At 45.9% G+C, this 27,605-nt stretch overlaps 1 protein-coding gene across 5 annotated transcripts in view; it reads left to right on the forward strand.

Annotated features, from left to right (window-relative positions):
• Positions 1–27,605, forward strand: part of znf536 (zinc finger protein 536) — a 230,425-nt gene that overhangs the window by 36,439 nt on the left and 166,381 nt on the right. For 2 of the 5 annotated variants that reach the window (XM_030090202.1, XM_030090231.1), the window contains exon 3: positions 10,396–10,490. The exons of 2 other annotated variants lie outside the window; for them this stretch is intronic. The gene's annotated coding sequence lies outside the window, so the exon portion shown is untranslated. Of the gene's footprint in view, positions 1–10,395; positions 10,504–27,605 lie in introns of all 5 variants that reach the window. One more of the 5 variants, XM_030090211.1, reaches the window with a different exon arrangement.

Raw genomic sequence — 27,605 nt, forward strand, 5'->3', positions numbered from 1 at the left:
GGAATTGTTCAACTTGAAAATGTGCAGTGAGCCCGCTGCCCTTTCTGATTCCATTTCACTGCCTGATTTTAATTTATAGAAAGTAAACATTGGTTTATTAAGCTCTCGCTCTCGGCTGATTTTACCCTTAAACTCGAGCTTGAAATACAGCAGTGACAGTTTTATTTACTGAATATACTTTAGTTTGTTTTTGGTGTTTATTTTTTTAATTTGCCATTTGGGTGTGTTTTTCTATCAGGGTCCTGCAGGTTGTTGGTTCTTTGCTCTCTTAAACGAGGTGTGTGTTGATCCCTTCCAGCGCTCTCTCTAATAACAGTCAGAGGTTGTGCTTTGTTGTATTGAAAGTGATGATACTCGGATAGATAATGATGTGATGCACTGCGACGTAGAATGTTCGAGGACAGATTATGAGTGAAGAATGGCGGATGCGACGATGTTTGAAGACATCGTTCTGAGTGTTTCTGCCATTTCTGTGTAAACAGACGTTGCTTTGTGAACTTTCCTGAAACGAAAATGCAAAAGAGAAACTATTTACGCGACGTTCGCTTCCTCCAGTCCTTCGGTTCTTCTCGTCTCGCGTTTTCCCGTCAGCCTGAAGTTGACGCGCCTTCATAGTTGCCCCCGTTGACCCGGGCTATAAATCAGAATCAAGCTCAGAGTCCAGTCAGCTGTGTGTGTGTGTGTGTGTGTGTTTTTTTGTGGCACTGCAGAGAGACAATCAAGGAGTCAGTCTATCAGACGGGGAATATAGAGATAAACTTACAGGGTCGCAGAGCACATAAAGAGCACATAAATCACAGTGCAGGGATGACTCAACCCTTCTCCTCCTCTTCCTCCTCGGCTCTCAACACATCCAGCAACGCTGAGCACATTTCTTTATCTAACAGACTCTCCTCAACATTTAATTACGACTTTATTCATTAAATTTTTTTTTTTTTAAGAGAAATTTCTTTTTTCTGGTGAAAATAAAAGGACGTGAGTTAAGCCTCTGCTTATTGGGAGGGAAAGATCTGTGGTTTCTCCTTCCTTGGGAACATTAATAAGTGACAGAAAGCTAGATTAAGAAAGCCGGGATGCGACTAGAAAGAAGAACGACAAAGCTTTGAAATGCTGCCAGTTTCACCAACTGCACTCCTCTGACACACTGATTGTAAGAGAAGCCGATAGCATAGCAGGCTTAGGCCTTTAATAATTCATTTAGTTAGGCTATGATCTATCATTTTGTACCTTTTGACATGCGATATTGAAATTTAATATTGCATCAATACAAATGATGTATTGCCAGTCGTCAGGAGAAAGGATGTGGATTGCAAAAAGATCTCTGCAAATGTCTTTTCTCTCTCTCTCTCTCTCTCTCTCTCTCTCTCTCTCTCTCTCTCTCTCTCTCTCTCCTTCCCACAGCTTCATCGTACTTGAGTAGAAAGGCATAAGAGGAACATCTGCCTTCCCCCCCTCCTCCTCCTCCCTCTTCTTTTAGTCTCAGCTTTGATATGTGTGTTTAAAAAAATGACAACTTAAAACGCTCAGGGAGAAAGTCTCCTGCTCCAGTCAAGAGCGGCTTGGAAGAGAGAGGAGGGGGGTAGAATGAGGGAGGGGGAGGGAGGAAGTGAGCGGCGGCAGAGGGAACATGACAGCGGTGGCTGAGGGAGACGTCAGGCGCAGTCGAGATCTCTGACACCGCTCTTTAGTGCGGTGAAATCCCACAGGCGGCATTCGGGCTTCGAGTGGAGCGTTAGGTGCTGCGAACCAGAAGCCGTGTCAGTCTCCGTGTATGATCTGTGTGTGTGTGAGTGTGTGTGTGTGAGAGATGGGAAGCCACCGATAGCAACAGTGGCTGAAGGAGATTATACCTGTCAAGCACAGAAGATGAAGACTGAAGGCTGCTGTCACTCACCCAACGCTGACAACAGATCAATACTTTTTAAGATAAAGAGAAAAAAGAGTCATGTCTAAACAAACCTTTAACAATTCCAGACAACACTCACAACCTCTTTTCTCCTCTGGTGTGTGTGTGTGTGTGTGTGTGTGTGTGTGTGTGTGTGTGTGTGTGTGTGTGTGTGTGTGTGTGTGTGTGTGGGTGTCACTGCCGATACCCGTCCATCACGCCGGGACTTGTAAGTGTCACTGACAGAGAAGATTTAGCAAGATAAGCAAATAAAAGTCTTTCACAGACCGGTTTTCAAAGCGCGAACGGGGTTGTTCTGTGTCGGTGTCAGTGTCAGTTAACCTGAAGCAGCGTTTAAGAGGTTTTTGTGAAGAGCGTCAGACTGGATGCATCAGCAAATGTCAAATATCGTCGCCGCAAAAGCATGAGAAATACTGAAGAGCTCTGTGAAATCGCAGCACTCATCTCTGCTGACTTCATGAATGTGGATTTAAAAAACCCTATGAATCGTAGTGTTCAGATTAAAGGACCAATATATAAAACATCTTTGTGGCTATTAGTAATACTCCACAGATTTCACTTGATTTTCTTGTTTTGGATAGATAAAATCCTCATATTTAATTTATTCTCTGTTTAACGTACTGTTTGAACATCAATTATATAAATAACTAGCAGTTTACTGAAGATAATTCAGGTAAAGAGGTATCATGAAAGAACAGTTTTCATGACACAACATAAAAATGTTGTTGCTCAATGGTTTGGCGTCATCATTATTTTGGAAAGCAAATAGAACAGAAGTAACTCAGAAACACTGTGTAGCTGTTCTTCTACTGTCCAGCTAGCTACAGTGCTAATGCTACAGCGCTACAATCTTTTTAAGCTTTTTATTGTGCACAAAAATATTTCTAGCATAGGCAACACATTATAGGCTTAGTTTAGCTGATTTTTCGTTATTTTTTGAAAAACTGAGCACTTAATTTTAAGTAATTTAACAGTACTTTAACCACTTATAAAGACGATTTAACAATTTAAACTAACGAAACATTGGCGTCTTAACACCCGTCGGCATCAGGCAGCGGATGCCAGAAGAATCTGTTCCCGGGAAAACATTTCATTTTGCATCTGTTACCAGTTGAGCAATGTTACAAAAAAAGCAGCCGCCTCCCAGCAGCACTTCCCCGCCGTCCGCGGCCGCACAGGACGCAGTCATTGTCATGAAATATGGCCTCTGATTGGCTGGATGATTACAGATGACGGGCTTGATGATGATAGCGATACTGTCAGTGATAATAATGATTACAACAATATGGGGGCCGGCCGTCGCACCGATCCTCCGAATAATGACATATTTACCCGAGACACACCTAAAGTTTGGCCCGGCGCTGACGGCTGCGCGCGTGGGCGTGCACGCCGCAGCTGACAGATCCACGCCAGCGCATGTCACCGACCACTAGCTCACGCAGCTCGGGGTGAATCAGACGCTCTGACCTGTTACTTCGGCTGTTCGTGCAAACCAGTGTCACTCATGTTCTGTCACTGCGATGAGTGAGCGCGGCTGTGTCATCCACGCCGCATTTATCTCTGGATATTTGCATTTTTACTACTACTAATACGCAAATGTCAATTAAACCGGGAGGGAAGGAAACAACAGTTTAGTTGATGATCCCTGCATACATTTGTGGGGTATTTATATCAGGCGCTCTCAGAGTTAGAGAACAACACGCCTCATGTTCAGTCACATAAAGGAAATGTGCAGAAGGAGCAGCTTCGGGGCTGCTAGCTTGTGCGCGTCTTGCAGTCTTGTTGACCTTTAGCTGTGCCCTGTCGCCCCTCCGAACATCCAGGACGTCTGCCATGCTTGTAGGTGTCTGGGTATGTAAACAGTGGGGAAGAGGGACCCAGGGAGAGAGAGAATTAGGTGGAGTTGGGAGGTGCCTTGGGTTGCACCGGGTCGTGGTGTGCCTCCCTGCTCTCTGCCTTATGTCAAGGCTTTATTATTTCACCTGCCAAGGTCTTGACCTGCCGCATCCACAGCCTTCCTTTGTCGGCGCCTCCAGAAAACAGGCAGCGATACAAGTGCTCCTTTAAAAGACCGACGGATACAAGAAAGCTCCAAGGAAGCTGGGAAATGAGCAGTATCTTTGTGTTTGATCAGTCATCCGACTGTTTCGGTGTTGTGACTTTAATTCAGGCCAAACTTTCCTTTTAAACCTTTAAAAACCAGTTGAAATACCCACAGTATATCTGAACTGAATTAATACACTGAACAGTTTAGTCATTTGAACTTCTCTGTCTCTCGGCTCTGTTTCCTTTCTTACTGTTTCAGCCGCCGCTGCTCTTTTTCTTTTCCACTTCCTCGTCTTTCTTGGAGCGTCCGTGGAGCTCGCAGGCTGTCTTCTTGCCTCCTCCCCGTCCTCCTCCTGCCTCGGGGGTGCGTTTGGCAGGTCAACACCTCGGCGGGTGGGGCGTTGTGGGCCAGGTGACCTTTGTCTGTCATTGTCTTGCTCCTCACACCTCACCCAGGGTGAAAGGGAAGGAGCTTAGTGTAATACACCTGCCACCGACTTGAGCGTCGGCGCGCTGGATATTGCCGTGGGGGCGGGGCCATTTCTTGGCGCGCCGAGCCAAAGTGCAGGAAGGTCCCAGATGATTTGAAAGAGCCGGCCAACAGTTGGCGAAGGCGGTTTTGTTCATGTCGACCGGTCTGAACTGAGCCGAAGGAGGAACGTGGGTAACGAACACGACGCCGGATTCCCAAAAAAATGCGATTTGTGTTCTTGCGCTCGGCGTGGAGAGATAAATCAAACGCACCTTGAGCGAGTAAAGCGGACGGAGATGAAATGAAATACCCAAACGCCGGCTCCGCCGGGGCCTGATTGAGTTCAGGTGGCTGGGAAAGTGTCTCACCCAGGGCTAGTTGTCAGTGAAGGATCTGCTGTCTTCTCATCTCGCGCTTTGCTGCGGGGGCTAACTGCTGAACATCGGGCGCCGTGCTTTGACGGATGTTCGCGCGCCTCCTGTGTTGTTGGGGGGACAGGCCGCTGACACTCTTCATATTTCAAAAGCAAGGTCTGAGCGAGAAATGAAGATTGATGCGGAAAAATGGCGTGGCAACCCGTTGCCCTTTTCCACCCATATATTATCATTTACACATACGTGACACCTTTCCGCGCGTGGCTGTATGACTATATTCACCCACCCACCCACACACACACACACACACACGCAGACGCATGGGCGTGATCCGAGGCGCAGGGCATGTTGGTGCAGGCGCGTGGGTGGAGGGGCGGCTGGTGGGTGGAGGGGGTCCTCTCTTATTAGAGACATGTGATACGATTGCATTTGATCTCCAAATAAACAGGGAATCAGTCCATCTCCTCGGTGAAGATGGCAGATGTGATGGATGAGCACATTAGCATTGTGGACAACATTAGATTTGCTCAAAATTATTGATCTTTTGTTTGTGAGCCAAGTCGGCGATAAATAACAGTGCATGGGAGATGTGACTCATTATCACCGTGCCAAAAGCCCTACAGACCTCTGTCAAAGCACACACTCTCCTCACACACACACGCACACACACCCCTGCTTTCTTCCTCCTTCCTTTCATCTCCATTACTACAAACCAATTTAATCTGTTTTTAATCCTTCCCTCTTTTCTGTCACTGGCGCCTTTAATGCAAGGCCTCACTGTCACTATCTGATTCCCTTAAAATTTTAATCCTGCGCTGATAACCCCGTATTATTACATATTACGCACACGCACACACACACACACACACACACACACACGCGTGAGGCGGCAGGACACTCACACACACACAAACACACACACAGTCGTACACATGCAAATATGTACACACAGCGTTTAGTGGCTCTCTTAGTGTTTTATTCCTTTTACCTTCTTAGTGAAGAAAAAATCCTTTTATCACACAATGGGTAATTTATATCCATTACCAGCGTTTTCAATCCTTTTCAGCACGGCTGTCACTGCCTTTGGCACACTCGTGATTAATGTGATCTAATAATAGTCTGCCATTATATTTCCTTTAGTAAAACATGTACCAACATCCTATTCAGCTCCACGAAATTCATTGCCCCTTAAAATATTTTCCCCTTTTTTCGTTTGAAAGACAAGATTGCTGTTTTTTTTTCTCTCTCTCTCTCTCTCTTTTCCTCTCTCTCTCTCTCCCTTTCTCCTCCTGGTTTCCTCCTAGGAGGTGATTATTTGTTGGGGTGGGGGATGGGGTGGCAGCGCCGGGTTAGTGATGGCACTTCCCCTTTTTTCAGACACTTATGAGGATGATGAGATTCATGATTCGAAGGTGGCGCCACCATTCGAGGTGGATTGTGTGATTGTGTGTCTGTAGGGTGAAAAGGAATATGTGTGTGTGTGTGTGTGTGTGTGTGTGTGTGTGGCAGTTGTGGATGAGGGAGAGCTTCAGGTCAGATGATGGAGTACAGGTTAAAGATTCACCTCATTGGAAAAAAAAATAAATTATCAAGAGCTTCAAATTTTGAATGGATGCACAAATAAATAACCACCAGCCAGTAAATGTAGATTGCCGTGTGCTGTAGTGGTTCAGATCTCTTACGTGCATTAAAAGCTGCTTTCTCTGACCAGAGCAAGTTGATTAAAAATGTACTGATTTTAAGCCAGGAAGAGCGTCGTAGCAGTCGGGACATGGTTTGTTTCACGAGTGGACAGGAAGTAACAGATAGTGCAGAAAGTGTCACATTAAGATCCCAGAATCTCGTCCCTCTTTATAATCGGCCTGAGTATAACTGAGAAATTGGGGAATCTCCTCATAGTAGTCAATTGTGCTGATGTCAAAGAAAATGATTTTTACAGATTTCTCAAGAGATGCTGACAGAACTCTCTGACCCGGGACTCTGAAAGCCGAGCTGCGATGTCGGAGACGCTGCCGTGGAAGTGAGCTAACTGGCATTAGCCTCAGAGCCGTGCCGTCAGGGGGAGTTTAGGAAAAACATGCAGAATGAAGCAGTTCCAGACGAAGTTTTGTTGTATCTAACACCTGAACATTTTATTAAAATGGGCTTTATGTTGATATTGCAGCCGTTTTCTGTTGTAATTATTCAGTTTTGTGATACAGACATTTTTTTCATTATACTCTGTATGGCGACAAAGAGAGACTTTCAAGTTGATATTTAAAGGTTATTATGGCTGTGTTTTAGCAGTCTGACCCACTCAGGGTGGATTTTTGCTGAACTAAGATGTCTGGTGCATTTTAGCTCATGTCGGACCCTGTCGACAGTAATTACGACGAGATTGATGACTGTGATGTGGATTCAGTGGGATTTTGAACTTATATCAACAGAAGGTACAGCGGAGGTTCAGGAAATAAAATCAGTTAAATATATTAAAATTTACACTTTTTAGATATGACTTGTTCCATCGACCATCTTTTTTCCTTTTTTTGATTTAAGAAAGTACCATTTTCTGTCATGTGTTTGTGGATTTAAGAACATCAGCTGCATCCAGCCTCCAGTTGATGTTGATTTGTGTGATTTGAATGTCATTTACACAATTTGGTAGAAAGAGAAAAGCTTCACGTGCCTGAAAATGTCAAACGGTGTAACCACGAAATCAAGCTCTAAAACACAGAATATCGGAGTATCAGCAAGTGATACTGCTGGTTTTTATTATAACTCTATTTCACATCATTACAGGAACATTCAGTCGTTCTTTTGTGGTGGGAAATTGTGTAAATATCATTTTAAATCAACATAAAGGCAAAACCCGAAGCACATGGCGCAAAAAGATTTTTCCTATTTGCTCAATCTTCCCAACCACATTTGTCTCTGACCCTGACAGAGATCGCACAGATTTTGAGCATAATTATATTTACCTAATTTACCGAACTGTCCACAAATGCAGCACTTTCTCCCTTTTTTTGGTCTCTCTCTCTTTTTTTTTTCCCTCTTTGTAGAGACGACACTTTGGAATGGGAGACGGAAAGATGCTCCCCATAGAATGTGCACAGGATTATGCGTGTGTGTGTGTGTGTGTGTGTGTGTGTGTGTGTTGCTGGGGAGGTGGTCCAGCAGTGGGCTCTGTTCCCTCCCAGCCGGACAGCCTGAGCCAGTCTGCCACTCATGGGGCACGTTTCAGATGGGGCGGTGCCAGCACTCAGACACTCACACACACACACACACACACACACACACACACACGGTCCTGGCTCCCTCCCACAAAGAGGGTTAACCCTTACTGGGTTCTTAGACTTGTATCCAGGATGAACAGGTGGTCCCACAAAACATGGGCATCCATTTCCTCCTGACTTATCATGGCGTGTCTGTGTTTGTGGTTGTGAGGAGGGAGGGGGCGGAGAGGAGGGGCGGGGGCCGGGAGTCCGGGCGGGGCGGCTGCCGCACGTCGGCGCGCTAGCTCCGGTACACCTTGGGCGGAGGCGTGGGGCCGGCGTCGGGGCGCCCGGCGCCGGGAGCAGCTTGCCGAGGGTCCCGCTGCTGTGTGTGAAATCGACATCAGATGGCCGCCGTGACAAGAACAATATCACATCCAAGTTTCATTTAGCAAGGGGACGGCTAATGTATGTGTGCCGTGCGAGCGTTTGTTTGTGTGTGTGTTCATCGGCACCTGACCCCAGAATCCGCCTGCACCAAACACAGCTGTCAGCACTTTACATCGATGTTCCCCCCCATTTCCCCTCCGTCCCAGATCCTTCCATTAAAGATAACTTGTATTGAGCCACTTCTTTTCCCCTTCAATCCGCCTCCCCTTCTTCTTCTTCTTTTTCCTCTTGTCTCCAGTGGTCCCTTCCCAGCAGAGAAAATCGAAGGTAAACCTCTCGTGAGGCCGAAACGCCGCCCTTCACTCTGGATGTTTTAAATATGGCCGTCTGACTGATGAGGGAGGTGTTGGTAAAACACGTCAAAGTTCGCCGTTTATCACCCGCCATAAGTCACAGGCGGCGTCTGCTGCCCAGACCTGCTCGGCCCACGCCGAACTCGCTTCCACAATTCAAATGCAGAAATATATGAGTAAGTAAGCAAAGGGAGAGAACGGAGCGGAGGAGATAAACATAAACAGGGCGCAGAGAAAGAAGGTTTCTCTCTGAGTCAGCGGCTTTTAGTAAAGTCTGATTAAACGAGGTAGGAAAGCGCTGGCGGTAGTAAATAACACAAGTGTCAAAATGTTGCTTAATGACCTGGATATATACTGCATGAAATATGTATCTGCAGATCTATGCAGGAGCCGCATTTCTGCTTTCTCTCTTTAATGCCTTAATGTGGCGGGGCGGGAGTTCATGTGTTCGGAGCAAATTCCTCCTGATGGAGGACAGAGGAAGGAGGTGCACGGAGTCCATCTTACACATACCGCCAAGGCGGGACTCAGAGGAGTCACCAGTTCCTGATTACTCGTGTGTCCCTTTACTGGACCCGTCTTCTTTCGGTAACACGTCCGCTGAGCTGTGGGTTCGCGGCAGATTCACTCATTATATCAGTCATTTAACAGAAAACCTTCTGAAGTTTAGTTCTGTGGCTCACATCCAGCGTCATCTTCACTGGCTCAGATTGGTAAAATAGTGTCTTAATAGCCTTTAACTTAACGGTATTTCTTTAAGATTATATTTGATGAAAGTTTCAATATTTTCACAAAAACCAAACAGTTACTATCAAATATGGAGATCATCTCAACAAAAAGCCAATTTTCATGAAGCCTTCTGGTGCGGAATACAGTAAAATGTCTACAAAGCTTCTCCTAAAGCTGTTGCATGATGCATGTTTTTACAAACTCACCCTGAAGGCATGGCTTTGAAACTTTCTTTCAATTTTCAACAATTTTCACGAGATGGTCTGGCCAGATTGGAGCTTCTTTCAGGCCAGTTTTGACCCATGGGCCTTATGTTTGACACCCCTGCTTTAAAATGTAGAAACTGAACAAACACACATTCCCAGTGCATGTCGAGCACGCACCACATGTCAGTCCTGTTTGTTTTCTCCATTCAGTCCAGTGAATGTGCCTGAAAACACCAAAAGACCGGAACACAGGATGAAACTCAGCAGCCTGAATCAGTTACTGAATGCTCCTGTGGTTTCACAGTTCGATATTTCCAGGTGTTTTCTGACCAAAGTTTGTCCAAATATGTGTAAATTTAAACATTTTATGAATTTAAATGAATGAAATATCTTGTATTAGTATGACTTGTGGTGGTGGAGGCGGCTGGAAGGAGCTGGGTGAGGGAGCGCCGCAGGGACTGGAGGTGACGGCAGCACAGGCAGCAGTGGATCCAGCTCCCATCCTCCCCTCCACCCCTCCTCCCCTCCTCCACTCCTCCCCTCCTCCCCTCCTCCCCTCCTCCACTCCTCCTCGTTCTGGGGGGAAACCCCTTCCTGATGAGGGGATGCTGGAAACCGAGAGGGAGGGGTGGGGGTGACTATAAACTCAGCATATTTCTTATCTTCTCCCTCTCTCTCTCTCTCTCTCTCTCTCTCTCTCTCTCTCTCTCTCTCTCTCTCTCTCGCAGGGCTCCCTGATCAGGGCCGAGCTGAAGTGGGCTTAACGGCGCTAAGCACACCGTCACGCTGTTTAAGAAACTCCCCCCACCACCCGGCGTCTGAGGTGACTGTCTGAGGTGACTCAGGGCTTTCTGGGAGGGGGAGGCGCGGGAGGGACGGGAGAACAGCGTGAGTGTGTGAGTGTGTGTGTGTGTGTGTGTGTGTGTGTGTGTGTGTGTGTGTGTGTGTGTGTGTGTGTGTGTGTACACTGTGTGCACAATTTGGGGGTGCAGAGCAGTAACAGTGATTGGAGAGTAAAATGGAAAGGAAGCAAAGAGAAAGTGAGGAAGAGAGAGAATCCTGACTACTTCTCCCGATGGTGTGGCCAGTGTGTGTGTGTGTGTGTGTGTGTGTGTGTGTGAGTGTGATTCTAAGTGTGTGTGTGTAATGATGATGATGATGATGAGGATGGTGGCCCGGATGACGAAGGTGATCCCCATAACGTCAGGAACGGGCCGCTCCTTGCCGGGCGTGCGGGGCGTATAGGTGGACGCTGCATGAGCATATCAACAGATAATTCCAGAGTAATCCCATTACTGATCCGCTGTAGTCGGGTTACCCTGTCTCCGTGTCGGAGCTGGCTGCGTCTCGCCTCGCCTCGGTCCTCCTCTCTCGATGTGCCGACCGGCGGCGAGCCTTCGGATTATGTAACGCTGCTCTGCGCGGGGTTTGACCAGGGGTCGGGGGTCAGATGAAGGCGGGGGCCGGACGGAGCCGGCGGACGGTGTGCGGAGAAGCCCGGGGACCCCCTGCGGTGTGGCATCAGGACCCGGCGGGCCCCGGAGCGGCCTGAGCCTCTGGCTCGCTCCTGCAGGTTAGTTCACCCGGCAGCTATTTGCTGCCCGGCTGCTGGAATGCGTCGGCCGTCACTCCGGGAACATCGAGCCGAGGTGCGGATGAGCGTGTGGCGCGGGGCCGTTAATAGCAGCCCCGACGCTGGAGATTTATCCCCCGCTGATATTAAAGCGGTGACTGATCGTCCTGCAGCACCGGGATGCCAGCGAGCTCTGGGATCAGACGCGAGCGGGGCGTCGGGCTGTGTGGCTGTAGCCGGGCTTTATGGCGAAAGAAGAGAGAGAGTGAACAAAAAGGAGCATGAATAATTAAGCACGCATATTATTTTTCTAATACCGGTCTTCGGAGTTCGACTGCGTTGGTCTAACGAATGTCGGAAAGTTGAGGGGGTTTTGTGGAGTGTGTGTGAACAGCGAGCGATGGCAGGCGGCCGACTCTCAGCTCGCCCTCGTCTCCCGGCGGCCCGGTGCGAGCGTCTCCTTCTCAGAACTCACAACCAATTGAAACAAAAGGGTCCACATATTTTATTTATGCGCCGAAAGTGTGGTGAGAGGAGGCTGGAAGGAGGGCGCGGGGGCGTATCACTCTATCTCCTCGGTTTGATATCATTCCATCCACGCCGATCAATTCTCCCAGACGGGGGGGGGGGAGGAGGGGGCCGAGGAAGGGAAGCTGAAATGGTGGTCGTATCGATCGGTCCAAAAGAAATACAGCGCCGCGCGATTTGCTTAAACGTCCATATAAACCTGAGCTGTCAGAAGTGGGAGGGCACGTGCACACGTCCGCCCGCAGACACGGACCGTGGATTTTCTGCTCGGCTTGACCGAGCGCCGCTCCACGTATTGACTTCCTGTAGCGGCGGGCGGAGCGACCCGTGTTTTCTCAGAGACGCTCTCGATTTCAACTCTCCTCAACACTTACACGAGACGAGCTGACCAGAGACTAACCAGCCGCCAGCCAAACGCTCGCTGACCAGCAGGCCTTTCAGGGTTCACCAGCGTCTACATCTTGAGCACAAAAACCCGGAAGAGGTTTTATCAAACAGATAAATATGTTTTATTGAAGCTGAATACAGTCAAACCTTTAAACACTGTATCCTCCATTCAATTTGTCTTGTCTAAAAACCTGCAGAAACATCTAAAACTATGTCTGTCACACTGGTTTTCTCCTCAGTACATGGTTCCTGCATAAGCAGGGGGGTCAAACATCAGGCCCATGGACCAAAACCGATCCATAAAACACTTCAATCCGGCCAAACCAACAAGGAAACCAGAAAAAAAAATCAAAGAAAACATTTTTTTTTTCTTTTTCTATTTGCAATTTCCTGAAGCGTAGCTAACGTATCGTAACACTGAGAGCTGACGAGACGTCAGTGACGCCGCCATGAAAGCGAGCTAGCAGAATGCTATCAAACCAGCCTCAAAGCCATTTTCAACATTTCACTGTATTTTGCACCACAAGGTTTCTTTAAATTTGGATTTATGTTGAGAGTTTAGGTATTTTCAGTAGTAGCTGTTTGATTTTGTTAAAGTAGTGCTATTTTCATCACATCTACTCTGGACTGCAACAACCTAAAAACCTTTAAAGTTAATATTTAATGGTTATTATCAGACTGTTTTACCAGTGCGGCCCACTGAAGATGAAACTTGGCAGAATTTTTTTTCTGCTGAACTGACATGTGTTTTACCCCTGATTTAGACGTGTTGCTTCACTTCTCAGGTCTTCACTTTGTATTTTATTTATTATTCTTCAAACGGTCTGTAAATCAGAAACAGCAGTTCCTTTTCTCTTAAAACACTAAAGTATCTTAGTATTTTTCTTTTTAATACTTTTCAGAGTCATTTTGTGTTTTGCATGTTTGACAGATGTCAGTAGAAGTTTTATTAATTCTTACCCAACAGGACAAAAAGCCTTGGATAATGCTAATGCCAACACTTGTGAGATAAACATAGCTAGTTCACTAAAACACGAGCTGGCTGCCACTTTTGGTTTTTTTTTCTCAATAGTATTAATTTCCAAAGCTGGACTTTTCTCCCAACATTGGCTTTAATTCCTGAAGCGCAGCACCTGTTTTAAGGATCAGTATATCATCTTTCCAAACTCTTCTGTACTTCACTTGAGACCAACCTAACCTCCACATTTCTACAAGATTGTGGCCATAAAAAACACATAAGCCCCATAAACATGCCCGTGCATCTGCAGCTGCCTGAGCACATCGCATTCCTAAATCATGAATAACTGCAGCAACCTTAAGAAAGGAAAAAAAAAAAAACAACAAAAAAAGAGAGAGAAAGCAAAAACACTGCAATGTTTTGTTAAGTGTGACCTCAATTAAGACCACCCGTGCAAAATTAGCTGACTGTGATGAAACTTTTATATCTAGGAAATAGCAAGACAGCAACTTTGCGCTTAATTGGCTCAAGAAAATCTGCCAGTGATTCAGTCCGCTTTGACAAAAGTCCCACGTCTGACCGGTGGGAAATGGAGACGAGCTCTCTTCCACTCTGTGACTACATACCTGGCACAAGGACAAGAGGAGGGGGGGGGGGCAGGGGAGGATGAAATTAAAGAGCAGTTAAAGAAAACTGGAGAAAAGAGCAGAGAGTGTGCACAGGGCCATAAAAGGGATAGTTTAACCATTGATCGAGAGCAGTGGTGGAAATGGCAGCTGTAAATCAATTTTATCTTGGAGCAGCTAAAGAGTGTTTTCTAATGAGGTTAATGCCACGTAATGGCTAAATTCCTCTGCTTAAAAGATGCCCTCAAGGTGGTGGCGAGAGATAGATGTGGCCCTGGAAAGCTTAACACCTCTCCATTCGGAGCGCGCCTCGCACCTCCGCGGAGCTGGAATCCCACGTCCTGTTTGTTCGGAGGTTTCGGGGCTCTTATTGTGTCTTCCAGTGAAGCTCTGAGGAAACGGCGTGTTTTATCAATAGAGAGACATATCTCTGGCCTAATTTGGGCATTTAGTAAATTATTCATCCCCTCTCCGCTCCTAATACGATGAGCTCCTCCCTAAGCAGAGCTCCAGTATCCGACGGTCACTGATAAATCAGGTTTGGCCAGATGAGCAGATTAAAAATCTTTTACAAACGTGTTTTAAAAGAACTCAGCAAGTTTCTTCATGCTGCTTTTGGGTCATTAGAAATGACATTTATGTGATTGTGCAGCAGAAAGTGAGACTTAACGCCCCTTAAACGATCGCATGCTGGAAGGAGGAGTTCTGCTTCTTATCAGTGTGTATCTATTGATGAATGAGAGCCGGGCTGTAAACACACGAAGCTCAGCCTCTTCAATACAGCCATTCATTCATACCTCTAGAGTTTTTTTTGAGAATTCTGTCACCTCTGCTTCCAGAGGTGACATTAACCTAACGCTTTGCTGAAAACAATAAAAGGATATCTGATATAACGTTGAGGTAAAAAACTGTCTGTAGATTTCTTTCATGTACAAGAGTGAAAAAGGGAACATTTATTATTTTTATAGCACAATTTAAAAAAAAGATAAGCGTCGTTTTATAATGAAACATTTTGAAATTTACATTTTCAGTCTTAGTTATATTCAGATAAATTAAAAGAAAAAAATAGATGCATGATGAAGTTTTTTCACTATCAGAATCAGAATAGAATGTTACCTTGTCAAAGAGACCCAAAAACTCTACACCGCCCAGCAGACCGGTCCAGTCCAGACCAACAGACCGCCAAACCAATGGGAAAAAATGACTTTTTAACACTGTTTTCTTAAGAGAAGCACAAACAACACAACACTGAGACCTGAGCTGAGCCGTCGGTGACGCTGCCAGGAAAGCTAGCTAACTAGCATTAGCCTCAAAGTCACGCTGTCTGGGTTTTTTTTTTTTTTTTAAACATGCTGAATCAAACAGCTGCAGGAGAATTTGTTTTTTACTTTAGATATTTCACTGTATTTTTTCTCTATAAGATTTCATTGAAATTGACTTTATGTTGAGATTTCAGTCAAAGCTTTAAATTAAAATGCCATGACATTATTTTACCGGCTGGCCCTCTTTGGGTGAAACTGTAAGTGGCCCCCGACGGCCCCCGACGGCCCTGATCTGGAGCAGATCTGGGACACCGCACACTTCCTTCATTGTCAGGTCTTCTGCTTTTGCACGTTGCTGACGCTGTTTTCATGATTTGGCCTCTCTGCATATCAGAGTGTTCGTCCGCAGCCGTTCTGGCACAAACAGCTCAGAATGGTTCGTTTAAACTAACCACCCAGGTCAACCTGGACTACCACAAACTTTACAAACTGTGACCCTGTGACACTTCAGACGGCGAGCAGTGTGAGCGGAGCAGACGAAAATAACCGAATCCTGGATTCTTCAGTAAAAGTAAAAAAGTGTGCTCTTCTCTCATGTATGTTAAAGAAGCGTTCTGAATCTGGTCTCGCTCCTATTTTTGGTTCCATGGTCTCACGTTTTCAGTCTGAAAGTGACATGGCTCCTTGACTCTTGTCGGGTGTGTGTGAGTCGCGCAGTGAAGTCACACACCGACCATGCCGTCCTGAGATCACTCTGTACATTCAGGCCCAACAGTTATTTAAGCATTTAATTTATTACATTTCCCAGGATGTGTAATTTTATATGAAAAAAGGGAGCCTCTGTAACTGCCTTTCAACCAGGGGGAATTTGATAAGAAATATCACATTAGAGTCCATTTATTTTCAAGGGTCTAAATGCCGCGGTATCATTTAAGCTAAATTGTGTGATGGCAGTGGGCCAGATAAAGAAGAGCCGCCGTCTTATGATTTGAAAACGCTCCGATCCGACCCAAGGGTGCGGCTCTGCTCCGTGCGTTCCGAGAGGAATCCAAACGCTCTTTGCAGGCGCATACCAGTGTGAACAGCTGACGCTCGTGGAATTAGGTGGGTGGGCGAGTTTTCGGCGGGCCGGGAATGTCAGCTCCACGTCGTCTGAAAGGTAAACACAACAAACACGGTTCACTAGTGATCTCATCTCCTGCGACCGGCATCGATTCGTTTGGACCGTGGCAGCGCGGCGAGCTCCAGCTATCAGTGACCCCATGAGCTGGGTTCCTGCGATAGACGCAGCTCTCAGCCAGCAAGAGGCTTTTGTGTGACCTGGGCACACTGTGGGTGCACTGAAATATGGGAGCAGCCTGGAGGCTTCATGTATCTCCATTAATAGGAAATTCAGAATCATACTCCTCATCAGGGTAATGGCGATGGTGGTGGATGTAGGACTGACGCAGCCCATTAAAACTTTTAATTAGTCCAACACAAACCGTATAGATCTAATGTGTACTCATTAACTCGCCACAATAGTTGAGCGAAGATGTAACGCAGACGGAGGACGTGTTGACAGATGTCTGAAACAATCATTTCTTTGAGCACTTAGCGATGGCATCGAGCCTCTTGGATGGGTGAAGACTGCGTGTGTGTGTGTGTGTGTGTGTGGAGACTGTTTAATCACCGGATTGAACCCTCATTTGAAAGCTTGTGTAGCAGGTGGTTTAAGAGGTGGGCCCGCTCACCTCTCACTGAGAACAGTTGTTCTTCTCTACAGACAACCAAAGCTCAGTGAAAGCTGTCGGTCTGAACTTGAAAACGTGGAAGTATAAGAGTCAAAGTTCAGCTTCTTCCAGCTCGTTCGAAGGCTCCACCGGCCAAATCAAGGATATCATCTCTCCAGCAGGTCCTGGGCCAGCAGCAGGGTCCTCACGCAGTTGTTCAAACAGCAGACAGTCAGAGGGCTTCCAGGCCAGACGGCGGGCCAAATCAGTGGACTCTTATGGAGGATTGACACCAGGAGGACACTGATGTCGCATTAGACAGAGGACCCTGTCTGGACTGGGCTCACATGGGCAGCCCCTCCAGACCGGCAGGTGCCTGGTGGCCACGAAGTCCACGTGTCCTGGGGGGGCTCATCATGAAGACCCCTGTGGGCGTGCCCCTCTCTGGGTCCACCATGGTGCCGAGGACTGCAGTGCTGCTCATGGAGTATGAGAAGCCAGAGAACTTAAAGATCTCTGCCATTAGACTGAAGAGCTGGGATGGTTTCTGTGTGGAGTTGCATGTTTTCCCTGTGGGTTTTTTCATGGATTCTCTGGGTTTCTGAGACAATCCAGTGACACACTGGAGAAGACTCACTGGTGACTCTAGATGGTCACGGAACAAAGCTCCTCGATGGTCAGATTTCAGGTAAATGAGATAGTTTAAAATTAGTCTTAAATCAACTTTAAGGGAAATTGTTTTCATTTCCAGAGTTGGTGTATGTATGTCATCCTGTGTTTTTCGCATTGTTGCATGTGGTGCTTTGTCCACTTCTCTTCAGAAAGAAAAATCTCAACATCGTCTTTTAAATATTTACAACCTGCTTGGTGGCTTGGCGGGCCGGATTGGAGCCTGTTGTGGGCCAGTTTTGGCCTACGGGCCTTACGTTTGACACCCCTGATTTAGGTCTTCACTACATTAAAGGCCAGTTGATTTTAGGGTCAGCTGTGTGATTCGGTTTCGACTAGTTTCAGGATTAGTGTTGGTATTTGGCAACGTTAGTGTAGGAGGAGACGCAGCAGAGTGTGTGGATCAGTGTCCTCACAAAGACACATAGACCACAGCGTGTGTGTGTGTGTGTGTGTGTGTGTGTGTGTGTGTGTTGAAGAAGAAAAAAAAATTGAGCACAACCGGCACGCAGCATGAAACTTAAGGAAAGTTCATCTCCACAGACCTCTAGCATTGATCACTGGGGCCCTAAAGCTATTATCATGATCTAATTAGGTTTAACATAAGTCTGTGTCACGGCCCGGTGCAAGGCTGCCTTGTCCCCAATTCCACACTTTCACAGCACCCCTATTTAAAAATAGCACACATGCACCACATGAATACTAATACTTTTTTTTTATCCCTTCTACTTACACTGAGATCTACTTTAATGTCACGCTGAGGTCTAAGAAAGAGAGAAATGTAATTCACAAGGTGTAAAACAAGCGTGGGGTAACCTCGCAGGTTTCCCTCCTCGTGGCGATGGATTTTAAAGCTCCGTCGTCGTCTGTGTTCCTGGAACCGTCTTCTTTCTCCATGCAGATAGTGTCAGTTCTTCGTGTTTTATATGTTTATTCAGAGTTTTTGTGTCAAACTGAGCAGAGATCGGAGTCGTGTTTGTTTAGAATGATGCTCTCCAGCTACTGAATTAACATTAAGAGACCAATTCAGGTTTTGTTTCTTAATTTGTAAGACTTCAAAAGCCTGATGGACATGTTTTAAAACTGTTTTCAACTATCTTCGTCTTAGGTATCAGTATTTGTAATATTTATTGTGGTTTCACCATTGGGTTGATATCTTTCCGTACCTATGCTGGTGAAAGTTAATTGAAATTGTTAATTTTCAGTACAATCAGGATTTTACAGTCACACTGCTATTTTCAAATCTCACTTGCTGGATGAAGTTTAATTTTTAAGACCTGAAAACAATGTGAACATGAACATTGGTGATTCAAATGACTCTTGTCTTTCTGCAGACACTATTTGACTGTTTGATCACACCTGTGACACAAAATCACCTTATATGGTTCCATATCTAATTCATTCCAGACACACAAAATACAGATACACACAATCGAATGCCTGATATTTTAACACGTACGTAGCAATATTACTCATCTGGACCGATGTGCTGTATCTGCTGTTTGGTATTCAAAATGCATTCTTCTATATGAAGACATGTAGATAGATTTAAATCACAAACACACTGTTATACATTGTTGTAGTTGTTTTTTTTATTGCCCAATATCCACCTCTCCGTGTGTGCTGCGAGCCCGAGCCCATGTGAATCCTGACGGCGGTGCAGAGGGCGAAACACGCGGCTGGTGACCTAATAAGAAGACCTTTGAGGTGGGGCCCATAAATATAGCTGTCATAATGGAATACTATATTTAATTTGTTTTATGTGCCTTATATCTGGGTTGGGGCTGCTGTAATACAGCTGTGAATTACCTGCTCTGACATCTTATTCCTTTCCGGCATGATTAGCTGCGACGCCGCGCACGGCCGGCGCGGTGGGTGGCTGCGGCCACACACACACGCACACACACGCGCACGGATAAACATACAGTATAACGCGCACACTGCCCCGCCCTCTTCACAAAGCAACTTTTTTTTCCCTCACTTTTGCACGGTCCGTGGGCGTCCTATCACCAGAGGTCGGGGTAAAGAAGCGGACGTGCTTCAGCCCTCGTGCGGGAAAAGGCTCCGTTATCATGAAAAGTAGTAGCAGAGAAATGCGTATGGCTCATTTGAATGTGCTCATGTTTTCTGAAGGACCACTCTCACCGAACGAGAGCCCTTTTGCAGCGCCCCCCCCCACCCCGCCTCCGCCCCCACCGCCACCTCCGCCACTCCTCCCTCTTTTGATTGATATGTGAAATCCGTTCCTCCGCGCGCCTCTAAAGGCAGTCCCTGTGTGCGGCTGAAAGGTGCTCATTGTCGAGGCCGAGACCACTTTGTCAAGAAACAATCCTTGTTCCCAAGGAAGCCGAGAATGTCCTTTAAAAAAAAGATACAGGCCCTTATTGTGGACATTTGGGGGGAACTTTTAATTTTGTGTGTGAGGTCATTTTAATCCTGATTAATTTTTATAGTAGCGGTTGTAGTTCAATGGCTGGTCGCCCTAATGCTCCAAAAGAAGGAGCAAAATAAAGGAGAGAATAGGGAGAGAGAGAGAAAAAAAGAACCCACCCACAGGCCTGAGGAACAATCCTAAACTTAAAGTGTCACGGAGAGCGAGGAGGAAGGGTAGAGGCCTTTGTTGATGGACACATTGGGATGTATTTAGGTCCTACAAAGGCGACTCGCTGAATGGAGGCCTGATTTTTGCTACAAGGTTTCGAATGTGCGGTCTTAAGGATAGATTTGCCACCGGATAAAGTCTGCGCAGGGTGTAATCTCTCAGGACACAGCGACGCTGCCTCTGAACTGACGCCAAAATAAAAGCTCAGGGGCCCCGAAGCCTGAGACCGTGGAGACCGTGGAGACCGTGGAGACCGTGGAGTGGCTCCTTTAGCCTCAAGGAAACCGCATGCTGCAGTTTGTTCTGACAAATGAACATTAACAATAGGAGAACATGGACATTCCTACAGATCGACGAGTTGGACTGTCGACTCTAGAAGTACCAAGTGGATCAGGACCAGGACCAGAGGGATCTGGACTGGGAGCCATGACGCTCTGGAGGAAAACATTGTCCTTATTGTCCCTCCACTGAGCATGAGCAGAACAGCTGTTTACGTGACCAGTTGCCCATCATGCTCTTCTGTCATCTCTGTGCGACTCTGTTGTCAAGATTTTTAAGTATAATCGCAAAACTTTCATCATTTCATTGACGGGCGTCTTCAGTTTCAGAAATACATCATGAATTGCAGTTTTGGTAGAAATGTATACGGGTTCTAAGTGACCTGATCTGAGTTTTGCGGCTCGGACCCTTTTGTTTATTTAGAGGCTGTTAAAAACGCCAGTTTTGGTCATAAAAGTTGCAGATGCCTTAACATGCTCCTACATCTGCATCGATGAGACCGTGCAAGCAATCTCAGCTCGCTATATTGGATATTTCCAGCCCCGCGTTATCAAATTTGACCTCAGCAAACATTGGCAATGTCAGTGTCTGTTTTTTTTTTAGGGGTTGGAATAATAGACCTCTCAGAGTTCTTCTCTTGTGCAAACTAATGGCCTTATTTGAGTAGCAGTTTGTCTTTTCATGCGAGCTGTTTTGTTGCGGCGTGGCCCTCTGGCCTCTGGTGGGTTCAGGCTGAATGCGGGCCCATTAGGCAGACAAGTCCAAATGTAAACAGCACGCAGCTAAATTTACGATTGTCCAAACTGGATGCACTTTCTTTGTTGCAAATTTGAGCAAATTAAGGCACTAGATCGACACGTATTCTTCAAACGTGGCAGGAGGCTCGCTCATCACCGGCGTCACTAAATAGAAACTGGGATTTTTGTTTGAGGAACGGCGGGGTGAGACCAAACAGCGTGATTCATAATGGTTATTTATGTACCATGTAGCTGAATCGCAGCGGGGGGGCGACGGCATGGTCTTTACTGAGAACATCTTTCTCTGCTTAGCTTCTCCTCAGCCGGGCTCGCAGGCCCGTCTCCCTCATGTCGTCTCGCTGTTTTTTGATCATTCCCCCAAAATAACGAGTGTGGGAGTCGGCCGCTCTCGAGCAAAGGAATTAGGTGCATTCAAACAAGTTCCACTGGTGCGTTGTGACAAACCGGTCGGAGGCAGACGGCTCGGTTTTGGAGACGGACGCCGGTAATTCCTGCAAAATCCCAGCAGCTAGCAAACATACGAGTAAACAGAGAGGAGGGAAACGTATTACCATTAGCACCGACACCATAGTTGGAAAATAGAATTTTCTCCTCTAACTTAACTTTCCCCCTTCTCTTTATCTGTCTCCCCGCCGCTCTCTCCTCCCTCTTTCCCCTCTGTTCTGAGATGCACAGATCCAAGTGAGCAATGGTGCATTACTAAGGACACCTGCTCTGTTGACGTGGCCAGGCAAATTGACTGTGTATTTGGAAATGTGTGTGTGTGTGTGTGTGTGTGTGTGTGTGTGTGTGTGTGTGTGTGTGTGTGTGTGTGTGTGTGTGTGTGTGTGTGTGCGTGCATGTTTTTATTCATTCATCAATTTTTAAGCTGAGACAGGGACCAAACCCATCAAAACTGCTCTGAAGGCAATCTGTTAAATTCAGCCTCATATTATGCATAACGGCCTTTAAATCTGCGATCTGGAGCTAGCCGCGGCCGCCGTTAAAAGTCTGCAGACTGTGCCGGGATCGCGTCGGCAACCCAAAGACGTCAGTGTTTATGTTTTCTCGGAGAGGAAATATCTCTTGCCAAAACGCGCTTCGCCCCTCCTAGTGTTTGCTCTATAATGTACCTCAGGTTTGCAGAGATTTTGGGGGAGAAAACTGCCTTTGAAAGGAGTTTCAAGCTGCAGGCGCTCACATTCATCAGCCAGTTCAAGGGTGTCATTGGGAATACGCTGAAGTAGGAATGTTGCTGCGTTATTTTTATTTTTTTGGCAGATGATGTGTTTTTTTGTCGTATTTACAGGGTGCAATTTGAGATGAAAGCAAAGGGGGGGGGGGGTGTTTCCAATGGTGGGGCGTCGCCTTTTTAACTGAGCGTCGTGATGACACTAAACTGAATCAGTGTGGATCAGATGAAGCAGGAAAAGAGGTTTTAATGTGAAACAACGTGGGAGTCTAACAGGTGTGAGGGTTGCAGGCTTCATGAAGATCAGAGATTTTAACACATTCAGTTCAGATTCCATTCAGCTCAGGTTCCTCTTTAGTGGGCCGCACCAGTAAAATAGTAACGCTTTCTTGAACTTCCTACAGTTTGCTGGTGGTTTTTCGGGCCGGGTCGGAGGGTCAGGCTGGTTTTGGCCGACGGGCCTGACGGTTGAAATCCCTGATAAAGCTGAGAGATCAGTGATGCTGCTGCCACAGCTAGCTAACTAGCATTAGCATCAAAGCCATGCAGTCAGGGGGAGGTTGTAAAAACGTGCAGAATGGAACAGCTCCAGAAAAGACCATTAGAATAATCGTGAGTGCCTGATTGTGAAACGATTTGCAAAACACTTTTTCACAACAAAGAAAAACTTTGACCTTAAAATGTTGAGTTAAAATGTTGGCCTTAAATGTTAAAACGTTATTTTAGCAGCCAGGATGAAATGTGGCTGAACGTGGCCCCTCACAGCCCTGATCAATATAAATTCAGCCCATATTGACCAATAATTCAGCATCGAGGCATGTGGACCAGGAGACGAAGAGTTCAGGAAGGATATGCGTTATATCCCCCATGTTTTATCTTTTTTCTAAAAAATCAACCTTAATAAGACTTTTGGCTGAAAAAAACTGGAAAAAATTATCTTTATTCATTCATAATGTCAAATTAACGTGAAGTTTTGTCTGAAAATAATAAGTTCATATTCTCACATTGATGCATCTCCAAAGATATCTATATGTCTATATATATATATATATATACATATATATATATATGTATATATATATATATATATATATGTATATGTATATACACACACACATACACACACACACACACGTTTTTAAAAGAAGTAATATGGAAGCGCTCCTCCTCCTCCTCCTCCTCCTCCTCCTCCTCCTCTCCAGGAGTGAACAAAGGAGTTAGAGTCCAGAGCCCAGGAGGCCGCAGTGTGTCCTGTTATATTACACTATAGCTGTGAAGGCAGCGGAGCAGAGGAGTGAAGGAGGCGCCCGGCAGAAGAAGGGAGCATTTTGCCATTTTCTTCCTGACATTTGAATGACTTCTGTTCGCCGGGGCTCCTAAACCCCCCCCACCACCTCCAACCCACACACACAAAAAGAAATCTTATTCACTTAGTATGTAGGTCACATTACAGTGGTGTCTAGCTATTGGACATGGGCTTAGATAACTGTTTGTCGAGTATTAAATGCTTTCGCTGCATCAGCAGCCTGCGCCGCTGGTATTTCTCACACAGCTGTGCAACTGAAAAGGAGGCGGCGAAAAAATCATCGTGTCCCGCTCATGCACACACACGTACGCTTTCAACCTTTTTTTTTTGTGTGTGCATGCTTGTGTATGTGTGTGTGTATTTGAATAAAACGTTTCTTGAATAAAAGTGTAAAAACAGTTTTTTTTCCCCCTCTTTTTTTTTTTTTTTTTTTGTCGAAAGGCGCTGAAAGCGGCGTCTGTAAATGAGGACCGGCTGAATGGGGAGATAAACCCGCTGACCCGAGGTGCTAACTCGAGCAGATGAATCTTTGCTTTCCTTGCCTCTTATCCCTGTTTGCTTTGGGTGACCTTGCGCGCCGGCCCCCGGTGCCCGGCGTTCACACAGCTCTGCCCCCGACGGCCCCGGCCGGCCCGCCGAGGCAACTGAGAACTGCCCCCGCTGTCCGGCAGCTCGCCGCTCCCGCACAACCGCTCATTTGGAAATGGCCAGTCGGGGGTGCGCACATATGTGTGTGTGTGTGTGTGTGTGTGTGTGTGTGTGTGTGGGAGCCCAGAGGAGAAAATTGCACCTGCTTTCATATCAGCAGGATCCATGCAAGGAGTTAAGTGTTCACTTAAAACAGAAAGGCTGCAGACAAGAGGGGCACGGAGCCGCCGTACAGTTTTGCCCTCTGTTGTCTTTGCACGAAATGAAAGATGCAAGAAGTGTGTGTGTGTGTGTGTGTGTGTGTGTGTGTGTGTGTGTGTGTGTGTGTGTGTGTGTGTGTGTGTGTGTGTCTCCCTCCCCTCCCTCTGTCCTTTGTATGAAATGAGCCCAGATGGTGATTGATTTTTCAAGTGCTGACATCCCTGCTTGAGAAGAACCCCTCCATTCTACACACACATACACACACACACACACACGCACGCACATGCGTACCCTTCTTTGTGCCGAGCAAGTCCGGCACACTAACATCTCCGTGCCATCATCATCTTTGTGACTGCCAGCAACTGCTATTGATTGACAAAAGTATGCATGCAAACAAACACACACACACACACACACACACACACACACACACACACACACACACACACACACACACACACACACACACACGGACATAAACGCAAAGTCATCCAATCACGCAAACATGGAGCAAGAGGTCATTTCCATTGTGCTTCTTTTATATATTTTTACATATGAATGTGTTAAAACTGACCTGATACCATTAAAAACAAACACAAAAAAACTAGTTCATAAATTATTCAGTTAAAAAAATTAATCAATACTTATTAACCAAAAAAAAAAAAAAAAACAAAAACACACACATTAATCTGTTCCAGTTCCTCAAAGCTGAAAGTACATTTTCTTTGTTTTCTCTCGCTGTTTATTAATTTGATTTTGGAGCCGTTTCACTGGACACAGCGAGCAGTTTAAAAAGTGTTATGTTCAACTCCAAGAAGAAGAAAAAAGCACTTTTTATGAGCACACTACAGTTTTTAAAGAGTTTAAGTGAATCATTTAGCAGATCATTAGCATACAGAACATGAGGAGGGAGAATTCTAGTGATATCAGCCAAAACTGAAGGATGCATGAATTCAGAAAAAAAAGGATATTCGCCTATCTCGCCCTTTATATTCCATCTGATTTCTGCTTTAACCAGTTTAATACAAACAAACTTCATTTTTAGTGGATTGAAAGTTAGAAAACTGAGGTGTTGAATACGTTACAGACTGACTGACTGTGAAGCATATATGAAGCATTACATGTGTTAGATTATATGTTAAACGTGGTTTAAAAACAATCCGTTGAAGTTTTAGCTGTGGTCTAGTTCAAAAGAAATTCCGCTGGAAGAGATTCTGAAGGACAAATATTTCTTATTTTAATGAATGTTAGATATTACTACACATTAGATTTCATTTCAGTCCACATTTAATGTCTATTGTGAGAATAAAACTTTCTAGTCGACCAAATGGTACAAAATTAATTAATTGAACATGGTCAAGGATTTATAAAATGCTTTAAAGAATTTAAAAAAAAAATATAATCCAACAAGTGTCACATTTAATACTTGAATAATAACCAATATATGCATTGGATTACATTTATTCCATGTTAAATGTTTTTTGTAGTCTAAAAACATAGAAACAAAAAGGACAAATATCCTTTTTTCAGTTTTTTTTTTTTTTTAATGCTGTTAAACATTTTGCATGTTCGATCTAATTTCCGTCCAGATTATTAGAAGGAAACTCCATTTCTAGTGGAAGAAGAGACAGAAAATGATGTTGAAGGTTTTACCAATCGTGAAATGTTTGAGAGATGTGGCGGACCGCTCGCACATGGAGAAGATCATGTCTTTTATTTCATACTTAACACAGTCAGATGTTGAACGCTGGTTGATAACATGGAGGTGCGTTTGTTGGTGGTGGCGTGGGACTGCCGAGCCCCTCGCCATGCAGAACACACTCCGCCGCGTCTCTCCTGTGTGGGATGATGGAGGAGATTTCGCAGCCTTGCATTTTGCTGAATGTTTCCGTGGGGAAGACGGATGGAGACGGGCAGAGCGGGCGGCAGACGGAGTGGAGTGACGGAGAGCTTTCTGCCACAGCAGCCCCATTGAGTTAAAGTGGCTGTGTGGCTAAATGATGTCATTGGCTAACTAGGCGTTCTCAGGCCATTGCCTCTGTTTGCGTGACTAAATACATACAATTAAGGCCTCGGCACTTCTCAATCTCTGTGAACTCATTGTTATCCCCGGGTTCAAGTGCACTGATAATGGGGGCCAGAGGAAAACAGGCGTAGCAGAGAGAGAGAGAGAGAGCTGGTGGGTAAAATAGACATCTCATTATTAGTGGCATTCTCTTTCACCCCGACAGCGCTACTCAAGCCTTGTTCGCTAATCTGTCCCCCTTTTCCCGCCTGTGTTCCTCTCTCCCGTCCTCCTCTCTCCCTTTTGTCTCACTTTTTAGTTTCACCTATTTCAGTTCCTCTCCCATCCGTCTCTGCGCTCCTGTCTGCCCCCCCCCCCCCATCACCCCCCCGTCCCTCTCTTTGTGGAGGGGATGCTCGGTACATGCCGTGCTTCCTGTAGTGTAGTGGGGTGCTTTTCACACAGGGGGGTGTGTGTAGGGGGGACACAGACCCGGTCTCTGTGTTTCCGCTTCCTGAATTCGTGTTCATTAATTCATACAGAGAGTTTGACGGCAGTTTGACAGTGAGATCTGGTGAGAAACTGCCTTCACGTCCTCACCTGGACGATGTGCAGCAGCAGCAGCGTTTTCAAAAAGTTGTGTTTTCCTCCATAACAAGTTTTACGTTTTTACTTAAATGCTGTTAATTAATTTTTTCACCCTAATTCGCCTCACTGTCAGGGGCGATTCAGTGAGACGCGGAAAAACCCACAAAACACTCAAAAATACAAAGTCATGCAGAAAGGAAGTGAGTGTGGATCATTTCAGGCAGTGGAGGTCACACTGTGGTCTCCCCTGCCACCTCACACACACACACACACACACACACACACACACACACACACACACACACACAGACGGGATCGAGTGTAATCGTCTAAAGCGAGACTTCCCTGATGGCCGCGACACTTGACAGTGATGCCCTCAAGTCTCAGAGAAAACTCTGTAACTGGAGAACAATTGCTTCTGTCTGTCTTGTGAAACCAGATCACTATGCTGTACTCCCTGCCCACAGGCACACACACACACACACACACACACACACACACACACACACACACACACACACAGAGACGATCAGAGCTATGCTTTAATGCACACACACTCTGGAACAAACAGCACACAGGATATTCTCCTCCTCACACACACACAGAAGCAGCCAGTCTGCCCAGCTCTGTAGTGACATGAGGTGTGTTGGGGGGCTGTGGGGGGG

Source organism: Salarias fasciatus, chromosome 1 (genome assembly GCF_902148845.1).
Source record: "Salarias fasciatus chromosome 1, fSalaFa1.1, whole genome shotgun sequence".
Taxonomy (NCBI): Eukaryota; Metazoa; Chordata; class Actinopteri; order Blenniiformes; family Blenniidae; genus Salarias; species Salarias fasciatus.